This window comes from Propithecus coquereli, unplaced genomic scaffold (genome assembly GCF_000956105.1).
Source record: "Propithecus coquereli isolate 6110/MARCELLA unplaced genomic scaffold, Pcoq_1.0 Scaffold61, whole genome shotgun sequence".
Lineage (NCBI taxonomy): Eukaryota > Metazoa > Chordata > Mammalia > Primates > Indriidae > Propithecus > Propithecus coquereli.
The window spans coordinates 2,781,550-2,792,646 of record NW_012152063.1 but is presented as its reverse complement, the minus strand read 5'-3'; the positions used below and the strand labels follow the sequence as shown (position 1 = coordinate 2,792,646).

General features: G+C 34.4%; 1 protein-coding gene and 1 pseudogene across 1 annotated transcript in view; one reads left to right on the top strand and one right to left on the bottom strand.

Annotated features, from left to right (window-relative positions):
* SNX13 (sorting nexin 13) overlaps positions 1-11,097 on the top strand; it is a 170,440-nt gene that overhangs the window by 31,409 nt on the left and 127,934 nt on the right. The window lies entirely within an intron of this gene.
* On the bottom strand, positions 2,411-2,677 carry LOC105822412 (annotated as a pseudogene).

Genomic DNA, 11,097 nt, shown 5'->3' with positions numbered 1-11,097 from the left:
AGACTCTGTCTCAAAAAAAAAAAAAAAAAAAAAATAAAGCTTTTGTACTTAAACCTTAATATAAAAAGATTGTTCAAATACATAAACTGAACAAACATCTGAAAGTTAAACTTTAGGAACAAAAGTTTAACATTCAAACAGGAGTACAGTTTTCAGGGAATACACAGGAAGGTAATTTGTTGTCTAATCCAGAATACTGATAACAGTCACTTCATGATGAATAAAATGTTTCACCAGCAGCTTTATTCTGGCCCATATCTTAATGACTGTGGGTTCTACACCTTAGAAGAAATTGCCAAATAAATCTTCTCTTAGGCTAAATAAGACTGAGCTAAACAAGACTTCAGAGGGGATAATCAAAGCATATAAGTGAACAAAATAAACTTTAGAGATGAAGGTAAAAGTATGTCCATCCATCACAGTAATCTTAGCCTCTGGAAGATAATTCAATTTTTAGTGTTTTACCTGCTTTAAAAAACAAAAAACAACCCACAACTTAGGTTTTCTTGGAGTCTGTGATATGCATCTTGCAAATTCAAACCACATGTGCTCTTTAAAACTCCTCCATGCTCACCACTGTCAGGAAGAATATCACTAAAAGTCGCCAACTTTCACACTCATAAAAGGATGATTTTTTTAGTTTCAAGATTTTAGATTTACTAGAGAGAGCCCATATTAGAGTATATCAATCATGTCACACAAAGAAAAATATTTCCAAAGTGTTCTCTGTTCAAGAAATGCTTCTGTTGTTATAGATCATTTTGTAATATAGATTGACTAATACATATAAAAACCTGAAAATTGGCTCATGCAAGCATTTTGAATTAGTAGACTACCCTCATGGAAGAGTAATCAGAATTAGTCTTGCAGACTCTGAGAGGCGGGGGTGGATCCTGGCAATCCAGGTCATCAGCATATGCCACCATTAGTTTATGCCTCTCTTCTGGCACACAGTCTACTACTGGATACCATTTTATCATTCTGCAAAGTTTTGTCTACATCTTTCAGCTGCTGGTCAGAATCTTAGATTAGCTTTTTAGCTGTGTTCTGTTGATGAACAGAAAACTTCAGTTTGAGGGACTGCCAATCCCAGCATCTTCCATAAGCTTTCGCTAAATGAATTATGTTATAAATTTGGTCTCTTTCAAAAGTGTCCTGAAGTCAGCTTTGGTTGTGATGTATTTGTCTCTCATGTATTCTTCAAATTCTCTTTATTTTTTTCCTGTCACTGAAGGAGAACCGAATGCACTGAGAATCTTCCTTAAGGATTTTTTTTTTTTTTTTTTTTTTTACTTCTTTCCACATGGATGTTAAGGTATTCAGAAAAGTTTCATCCAGAAGTTGCCTAAAGTCTTCCCTCTTTTTGGTAAATGTGTCAGTGTGTTCATTAAGCTTCTATTTCTTTTCTTTTCCCAACAAAGATCCACATTCCTAGTAACGATCTTTTTCGAGAGTCTTCTATCAAACCATGACATATCTGAAGAACATACCTCAATAACCCTGATAGTGCAGAAGGATTTTTCAAGAAATTTCCAGGATATCTCCTGGGGTCCGTATACCCCCAGTCCTACATCTTACAGTTTTTTCAAACAGCTTTATTCAGATATAATTCATATCCCATACATTGAAAATGTTCGATTCAGTGGATTTTAGTATATTCATAGTTGTGCAACCACCACAATCTAACCATAGGATATTCTCATCACCCTGAAAAGAAACCCCACATCCATTAGCAGTTGCTCTTCATTACACCTACAGCCACTAATTTTTCTGCTTATTCTGGATCATATAAATGAAATCATACAATTTGTGATATTTTGTGACTGGTTGCTTTTACTTAACAGTGTTTTCAAAGTTCATATGTAGCATGTATCCGTTTTTGTTTCTTTTTATTGCCAAATGATGGTTATAGACCTAGTAGAATTGCTAAATCATATGGCAACTCCGTGTTTAACCTTTCAAGGAAATGAGTCTGTTTTCCAAATTTTATATTCCTACTAGCAATGTACAAGGCTTCCAATTTTTCAACATTTGTTACTACTTTTTTAAATTATAGCCATTGTAATGGATGTGAAGTGATATTGTGGTTTTGGTTTTCATTTCCCTGATGATTAACTGTATTGAGCATCTTTTCATGGGCTAACTGGCCATTTGTTATAGTGGTTTATGCTTCTTTCAAAAACTGCTGTCACATCAAACATTTTCCAAAACTCAGGGTGTTTTTCATTGCTAAGGCCATTGTTCTGATGTGCTTTCCTTTGCTTTCTATGAGATATCGTGCTCCATCTTCTGATATTTTGCCCAAATACTGTACACACAAAAACAGCAAGACTTGGCTTCGGGCTGCCCATTGTTAAGCCCAAAGTCAACAAAGTGCATGAAGACTTTAAAATCCTTCAAAATGCTATAGTTAAGATTTTTCTAAAGCAAATGTTTTTTCTAACTCTTTGAGCTGCATATTGCCTTGAGTAATCATCATCTGGATCTGTCCTCTTCAGTGGAACTTTTTTTTCCCTTTGAATTCTTCTCTTGCCCAGTCCTTCAGGTATTTGCCATCAGAATCATTTCAAACTTGCCAGATTGCTTGCAAAATCCTTCTGTAGAGAAGAACTGGTTGTCTTCTCATGAACTGCTTTAGTGTTAGCATCGCTGGGGGGCAGTGGGGAGCGGGAAACATCCATGTCCACCAGTGTCCCTCTGGAGCCTCGGTGGGTACAGGACCTACTGAGATATTTGAGATATATTTTATTCTATTGCATACTAGGGTAAGAGAAAAAAACTTGACCGGAAGCCACAGAAAATTGTAGTATAAGAGGAGATGGACTGAATCCTTGGGCTTAGAAGGTTGAGAGATTGAGTAATAATGGGGTCTTGAGTCAGATGGACTGAGGCTCATCTGTGGTAATTTATGCTAGCAGTGAATCTTTGCCACCTTTAGCTCCTTATGATTCTGGGACTTGAAACTCTGGTGGTTTTTAGGGAGGATATTTTTCTATTATTTTACCCATGTATTTAAGTATAAAATTATAAAACACACAACACAAAAAATAACTTGGTGTTTTGCTTCAAGAACTTAACCAACATAAATAGAAATGTTTCTGTCAGTCCCTGGCTTTCAAGTTCTAAACACCTGATTTACCAGATGAACTAAGAATGTCATTTGTTAAGGTTGACTGTTTTATCTTGATTTATTTATTTTTGTTGAATCAAGGTAAAGAATTTTTACAGGAAATCTCCTACTCATTCCGTAGGAAAATCAAGGAGATATTTGGAACTGACCTTTGGCTGTTCTATTTGTTGACTCTCTGGGAGGGAAGAGTAATGATTCTTGCAAATGGAACTTTAATAGTTTTGATTTTGCATGTTCACACTTAGGAACAGATTTCCCTTGTAAATCCATTTGTGTTAAAATTAGATCTTAAAATTTAAAGTTATATGTTAAAAATGTGTCACAAAATAGTAGAATTTGTTGATTCTTCATCTAACTAGCTTTTGATCATATCTGGTTAGATTATGAAAGTTATGCAGTAGGCCTCCTGAATAAAGGAAGTGTGATTGTTCTTTGAGAGAGGAATCTCGATGGAGCTGAAGTATGTGTGAATTTATCATGTCAACTAAAATTCTGATCTAATAATTTTTCTTAATTATGTGATACATATTTTATGTATGCCTACAATTTCTCTTAAGGTTTTCTGTATCAGAGTTATTGATCTGTTACTTCCTGTACTAAAATGAGTGATTATGAAAGTTGTGAAATGAATCAAAGCAATTTCTTTTAATATTGTGTGAAATAGGGTTTTCTATATTTTATTAAAAGTTGAATGAATTTTGGGCAGTTTGACTTTCTTTTTCTTTTTTTCTTTTCATTAGTTTTTTGGGCATTGGTAAGTCTGACCATGTATCAGTTTATTATAATTCATAGGTAGTGCCCTCTGGCTGTCATTCTCCTTAAATCTTGTACTTGAGACTATTTGTATGTAGTTTTAAAAATTATGTTTTGGAAACTCTTCAATAATGCATTTATCCCTCACAACTAATGCATGTAGAGTAAGGATCATATTCTTACTTTGTTGCCATTTATAAACAAAATCTTTAAATATGTTTATATATAAAAGTATAAATAGCCCTGAGCATTGGGCTTAAGTTCAGTAACATGTTATTTTCTGTTCAGTATTTGAAACAGTGAATTTTGAAGAGTACTTTTTCTGTGGTACACTGTTAAATAGCCCCAGCATTTGTAAATCTTTGTTCACTTGGAGTTTTTATTTTTGGAAATCACCAAAATTTTAGTATATAAAGTTAGTAATTGGTTTTGGATAGTACCATTTTGGTACAAATAATTGGGTAATTATAAAGAGATTGATATTTTTTTAACTGTGAAACTACCTTTTGAAGATAATTTAAAAGGAGTTTCAAAAGTGTTTAAGCTCTGGAGACATTATCTTTTCTGTATTCCCTGAATACTTTGTAAATCTCTTTATTGTAGCACCACGTTTGTGAACATTACATGTGTATTTTATCTTTTTAGTTTTAAGCATATTGGGGTAGAAACTGCCTCATCCATTTTTATATTGATAAAGTGTAACACATCTGTGTCTAATTACTACAGAATCAATATGAAACCCCCAAAATAATTGTTTTGAAGGACAGTAGTTTTTATATAAAATGTACACATACCCACACATAAAATAGACTATTAAAACTCATTACTTAGTTTTATATTTAAAAGAATCTTTTTCTTAAGTCATGTGTATGTTGTTCCGTTGTTAAGTAATCATAGGAAACTTTTTTTTTTCTTTTGAGACAGAGTCTCACTGTGTTGCCCAGGCTAGAGTGCCGTGGCGTCAGCCTAGCTCACAGCAACCTCAAACTCCTGGGCTCAAGCGATCCTTCTGCCTCAGCCTCCCGAGTAGCTGGTACTACAGGCATGCGCCACCATGCCGGGTTATTTTTTCTATATATTTTTAGTTGTCTGATTAATTTCTTTCTATTTTTAGTAGAGACGGGGTCTCACTCTTGCTCAGGCTGGTTTCGAACTCCTGAGCTCAAGCAATCTGCCCGCCTCAGCCTCCCAGAGAGCTAGGATTACAGGCATGAGCCACGGCGCCCGGCCCATAGGAAACTTTTAATCGCAAATTAGTTTCCTGTGTTATAAACAAACATTAATAGCATGTTTATGGGCCGTTTATTTTCCTATGGTGGTTACTTAAGAAATGCAAATGCGTTTACTGTCCAGGTAAATTTTATGATTGTTGTGTTTTTTAAAAAATAATTTTAATGAAAAATTTGAAACATTAAAAATAGAATAGTATAACGAACTCCCTGTGCCCATGCCCAACCTAGATGTTTATCATCTCATGGACAATTATATTTCATCTATATCCATTTTTACTTTCTCCACTATCTACCTCCAGTAATTATTTTGAAGCAAATTCCAGATATATGACTTCATCTGTAAATATTTCATAATGCATTTCTAAAATGTAAGGATTCTTTTTGTTAAAACAGAATCATAATACCATTTTGCCAGCTAAAAAAATAAGCAGTAACTCATTAATATAATCAGATATTTAGAATATGTTTAGAATTAACAAATTTCTTCCTTTCCCACTTTACCCTCCTTTTTCTCCTCCTCCTCCTCCTTCTATATTTTTGTTAAAATCTGTTTGAATAAACCTTACACATCGCAGTTTTAATCTGGAGATTTACTCCAAACCCCTTCCCCCCACTCTCTTTTCTCCCCTCTCGCACTTCATTTGTTGTACAAGACAATAAGAGCAAATGCCGTTGCACTGAGGTCTTTTGCCCTTAGCATTTCCCATAAACTGAATTTTGCTTAGTTCATTTCCATGGTGTGGTGAAACATATTCTCAGTCTTCTGCATTTCATAAATCAGATTTATGTTTCATTTTTTTTCCAGCAACAGTTTTTCATGATGGTGGGGCATATTTTTCTTTCGTGAGGCATATGATGCTGGTCTCTCTTTTTGTGTGTTTCTCAATGGTAGCAGCCAGATACCACTAGACCCCTAATTCATTAAGGTATGCAATATGGTGCTATTCTAATTTTGTCATTTCTTATATGAAATATTTCATTTTGTATTTTTTTATTATATTTTTCTGAAGAATCCTAATGACAAAGGAATATCTCTTTAAGGAGAAACTGGATTTTCATCAACTCCTTGATTTTCTTGATAAATGCTTAATTCTATACCACTTTTCAAAATTGTGGTGTGGTTACATTAGCACTCTTCAAAGATGATCAATGAAATTTTTAAAAAGTATTTTAGGATCTCCTGAACTCAAATATTTGAAGTGTTCCAATCTATTACAGTTATTATTCTTACTGATTTATCTTTAGCCAATTGATGCCTTTTCAGGTTGTCTCCTGAGTCCTCTTGACATATCCTTGGTAGTCTTTGGTAGCTTTCTGGTCCTCCAGGTTCATCTTAAACTTACTTCCTGCTCCACACATTGAAACAGGCATTCCTCCAAGTAGTCTTGATTCATATTTGTGGGACTATCTACATTTTTTTACTGCAAGATAAAATAAGATTTTTTTGTAGGTACTTTTTGTTGTTGTTCTTAGGGTATATCCTACTAAGGATTCACAAATTAATGTGTTGTAAAATCACTTGGAGTAGTTTCTCTGTGTGGTTATTCTACTTTGTTAGTGTATACAATTGTTTTTGTAAGTAAAATATGTACACTACTACAAAATCAGATCTACAGAACAGGATATTTTTAGAGATGTGTAGCTCTTATCCCTGTCCCCTGTATCCCACTTCCTACTTTCCCCATATATTACCATTTTTATAAGTTTTTGTGTGTCTTTACATTTAAAAAATACATAAATATGTGTGTATTTATAACTCCTTCCCTTACGTGAATAATAGCTATACATACTTTACTAGTATGCAATTAAATTTAGGAAAAATAATCAGGCTAAATATGCTAATACAAAGAAAACAGTTTGCTTAAAATAAATTGGTATTTTCTGATATCTTGATGGATTCTGTTAGCTCAGTTACCTCACATAATTGAAATTTAATTGTCTTATTCTGTTGCAGCTTTAAAATTATTACTTTCAATTATTTTTAAGGGAATGCTTCTCCTTTTTGTGTGACATACAGTGTGTGTGTTTATGTGATATCAGTCCCATTCCTAAACAAATGTAAAATAGCCCTTTATCAAATGAAAACATATATAAGAAAGCGAATCTATTTTTTCTCAAATATTAAAAAATCTGCCATAAAAGAATCTAATATTTTCTTTTTGATGAAGATTTAAAGTTTAATCTTTTTAAAAATTTATTATTTATTGAAAGCTATTAATAAAGCACAAAAACGTGTAGTTGGGAAAATATTATTTCTGAAAGCTCCTTTGATTAATTTGTTTCAACTTTGACTATATAACTAGAACTTTTATCAGAAATTCAGGAAGCTGTAATGAAGTAGTTTTGCAATTTGAGGCTTTGAATATTTGTTGGAAGCCTGTCAAGATTGTTCTTTGCTATATATCCCCAACCATCCGCAGTTTAAATACTCTTATTATTCTTCTTATATCAAGGAAAGCATTCAGTAAATACAGTCTTTTGATTTTTTCATATTGTGGTTGCTTCTCCCTAATTCAGAGTCACTGAATTATGAGTTATGGCAGGAAGAGTATCTGCAACCTAACCTTATTTGTATCCTGAATAAATAATACACATTATGAATATATCTGCTGTTATTTTAAACTGTGTGTAGATAATTTTATAATTGATAGAATCTAGTTTTAAAAAACACTGAATTTGTAGTAGCCTGTTATCTCATATTTTCTTTATCATTGGATGTTTGGAGTCCTACTATTAGCATGTGATAGTCTATGATCTTTTATAAGTATTGCTTTTTAAAAAAATAAAGGGTTTGTTCAGATAGTCACCTACATATATATAGATGTACATAATTGATTCTTGAAAATGTTCGAAGTTGAGCAATATACCTATGCTATAAAGGAGATGGTTCTATTGCCAAAGAATTGAAAATACATAGAGGTGTGTGCATTTATGTGTATGTATAACCTCTCATGTGGGAGTCCCCAGTTGGGAGAGGAATGACAAACTTCACAGGTATCCGGTGGTCATCATATTTGCCTGCTGGCTAGTTAGCCAACTTGGAGACAAGGGTAGTTGATTAAGTTTTCTATCCTTTCTATAAGCCCTCTGTCCCTCCTGGCTCAACAGTTGAGTTGAAAACTTGTACCGTGCTTGGGTGAGGCAAACACATTACATGTAACCAAAATGTTTGTACCCCCATAATATCCTGAATTAAACAAGACAAAAAAAAAGAAAACTTGCACCGTGTCTCGAGTCTTTAACCATCCTCACAAGGATATACTAGGTACCTTAAATAGGGTTGAGTAGAAGAGAATCTTTTTTTTTTTTTTTATTTCAGCGTATTATGGGGGTACAGATATTTAGGTTGTATATGTTGCCCTTGCCCTCCATCCCCCCCCTCCCCAAGAAGAGAATCTTTATTCTCCTGTCATTGGAGCATGAAAAGAGGGGTTTGGGGCCAGTTGACCAAACAACATATGTACCGATGATCCCTGAGTGGCTGATCCCCCAAGAGGAAGTAGTGATGCAGACAGCTTGGTGTTAGGGTATGTCAAGCCAGCTAAAAGAACACCATTTTTATATGTTTGTCCCAGGGGAGAATGAGGAGCAAACCCTTGAATAGTTTTTTTGAGGAGGGGAGGGCTGGGTGTTGGTGTGGGTTGTGCTGGTAGGATTATGTAGTGTGCCTGAAGCTATAAGGTGAGGCTGAGAAGGAGCACTGCAATTTAAGGTCCTTTTCTTTTTCACTTTCCCTTCCCTTTTTTTCCCCCTTTCCCCTTTTCTCCTATCGCTGGTCTCCCCTTTTCTTTTCTCCCTTCTCTTTTCTTTCTTCCCTTATTTCACTTCTTTAATTAGTACATTAATTGATTAGTTTCATATTTAGTGAGCAGTTTCTATGTACTAGGCCTTGGTGAAAGTGTTACATAATGTTGAATGAGACAAGGTTCCATGTCAGGAGCACAGTGTATTGAAATTACCTGGAGAAGAATTTCCAGCTTTTTATGGATAGAATAAGGTGGAAGAAAAACAGCCTATACTTGTAACAAGGCCACTCTTCTTACGGCTACTTACTTTTGTGATTGAACTGCATATATCTGTATCTATGTTTGTATCTATAACTTCTGTAACACAAATCGGCATTGAAGTAGTATCAACTTTAAGATTCTCAGCCCTATCTGTTTTGCTGCCCTGTGCCATATAATGATTAAAATATACTAGGTCAATATAACTCTGAGAGTGATTGACGCACTCTAGTTAGATTTATCTCAGAGTCCAAGGTCCTTTCTATGGGAGTTCAGACAGTCTATTCTGAAACAACTGTTTTCCACTTACTCCCACTCTCCACATGAGCCAGGATAATCGAGGCCTGGCTCTGCATTAGATTAGCTGTACAATTATGGGCAGAGTTTCTTAACTAATCTGCTATAGCTAGACTTGTCTTGAGAGATGATCTCACAACTCAGCCCCTTTGTTGTGCCAATAGGATCAAAGAGAGGTTTAGTGAGTTTGCAAAGGTTGTACAGAAAGTGCAAACTGCAACCTGTAATTTCTGACTCTTCTTAGTTCTGTATTATGCGGCCTTTTCCTATCATAAAATATCTGTGGTGAGGATCAGATGAGATAAATGTCAGTATGCCTTGATAGGCATAAAATATCACAAGGGTAAATTATTTCTACTTGCTTTCTATTGTCAGGAGGCGTCTGTGATCCTTTATGTTGTCATTTCTTGATTCTCAGTATCTTGGAAGCAGAGGTTATTTATAATGTCTTTTTGTGTCCCTTAGCTCAAGTCCAAACTGATATGTGTAGGTTATCTGGGCAAGCTAACAAATTGACACCCTTTGAAACTGAATTTATTTATTTAGAGAATACATGGATAAGCTGATTTTCTAATAATAAAAAGTATATAGTTTATGTTCAGAACAGGGATTTATTACATTCATTTATTACAAGCAGTTTTCTGATTAGTTTCTTGGGAGGTATATTAGTCTGATTTATATTTAGGTAAAATAAATTATTCATTTATGATTTTGACATTTTTTCTTACTATACCTGTAATTTCAGGTAATTGTCAGCTGACAAATGATATGGTTAGTTAAGGAGTCAGGATTTGCCTAGGAGCAAATCTCATTTTTATTAGCTGTGTGTGACCTTAGGCAATGCTTTAAAACTTTTCTGAACCTTAGTTTCCTTATTGTTAAACTAGGCATTATAGTGATTAAGCTAAAATTGACCACTGAACCATGGTTTCATTTACTCCCCACAGTAACCATGTGACATAGGTGAGGAAATGAAGGCATGTGGTTACAGAGCTAATAAATAGTAAAAGAGAGATTTGAACTCAGGTAGTCTTAACTCAGCCCATAGCTTTTGAACGCTATGTTACTACCTTCTTAACTACTTCATAAGTTGTTTTGAGGAGTAAATGAGATGGGGTTTGTAGAATGCTTGGTACAATTTGGTTTTCAGAGCTTTTTGATTTTGGAATTGTGACTAAGGTTTTATGGACCTAGAAATTAATTTAGGGAGAATTATAAATATATAATTATCCTTGGTTCTAAACAGTTCTGTGGTAGCTTGTTACCTTGAAAGAATCACAGGCCCTACCCAGACATACTGGATTATAATCTGTATTTTAAGAATTTGCATTTAAGATCCTTAAAGTTTGAGAAATATTGTCCTAGATGATATTGAAGACTTCTTCCAACTCATGGTTGTGAGTGATTCTGGGACCAGCCAGCATGAATATTTTAGTGTTGATTATTGCATTTAGCAAAGAAAATGGTAGTACGTTAAAGGCTTTTTTTTTTTTTTTTTTTTTGAGGCAGCGTCTCACTCTTTTGTGGATTAGAGTGCAGTGGCATTATTGTAGCTCACTGTAACCTCAAACTCCTGGGCTCAAGCAATCCTCTTGCCTCAGCCTCCTGAGTGGCTGGGACTATAGGTGTACAGGTGTGTGCCACCATGCCCAAGTAATTTTTTTATTATTTTATTTTTTTA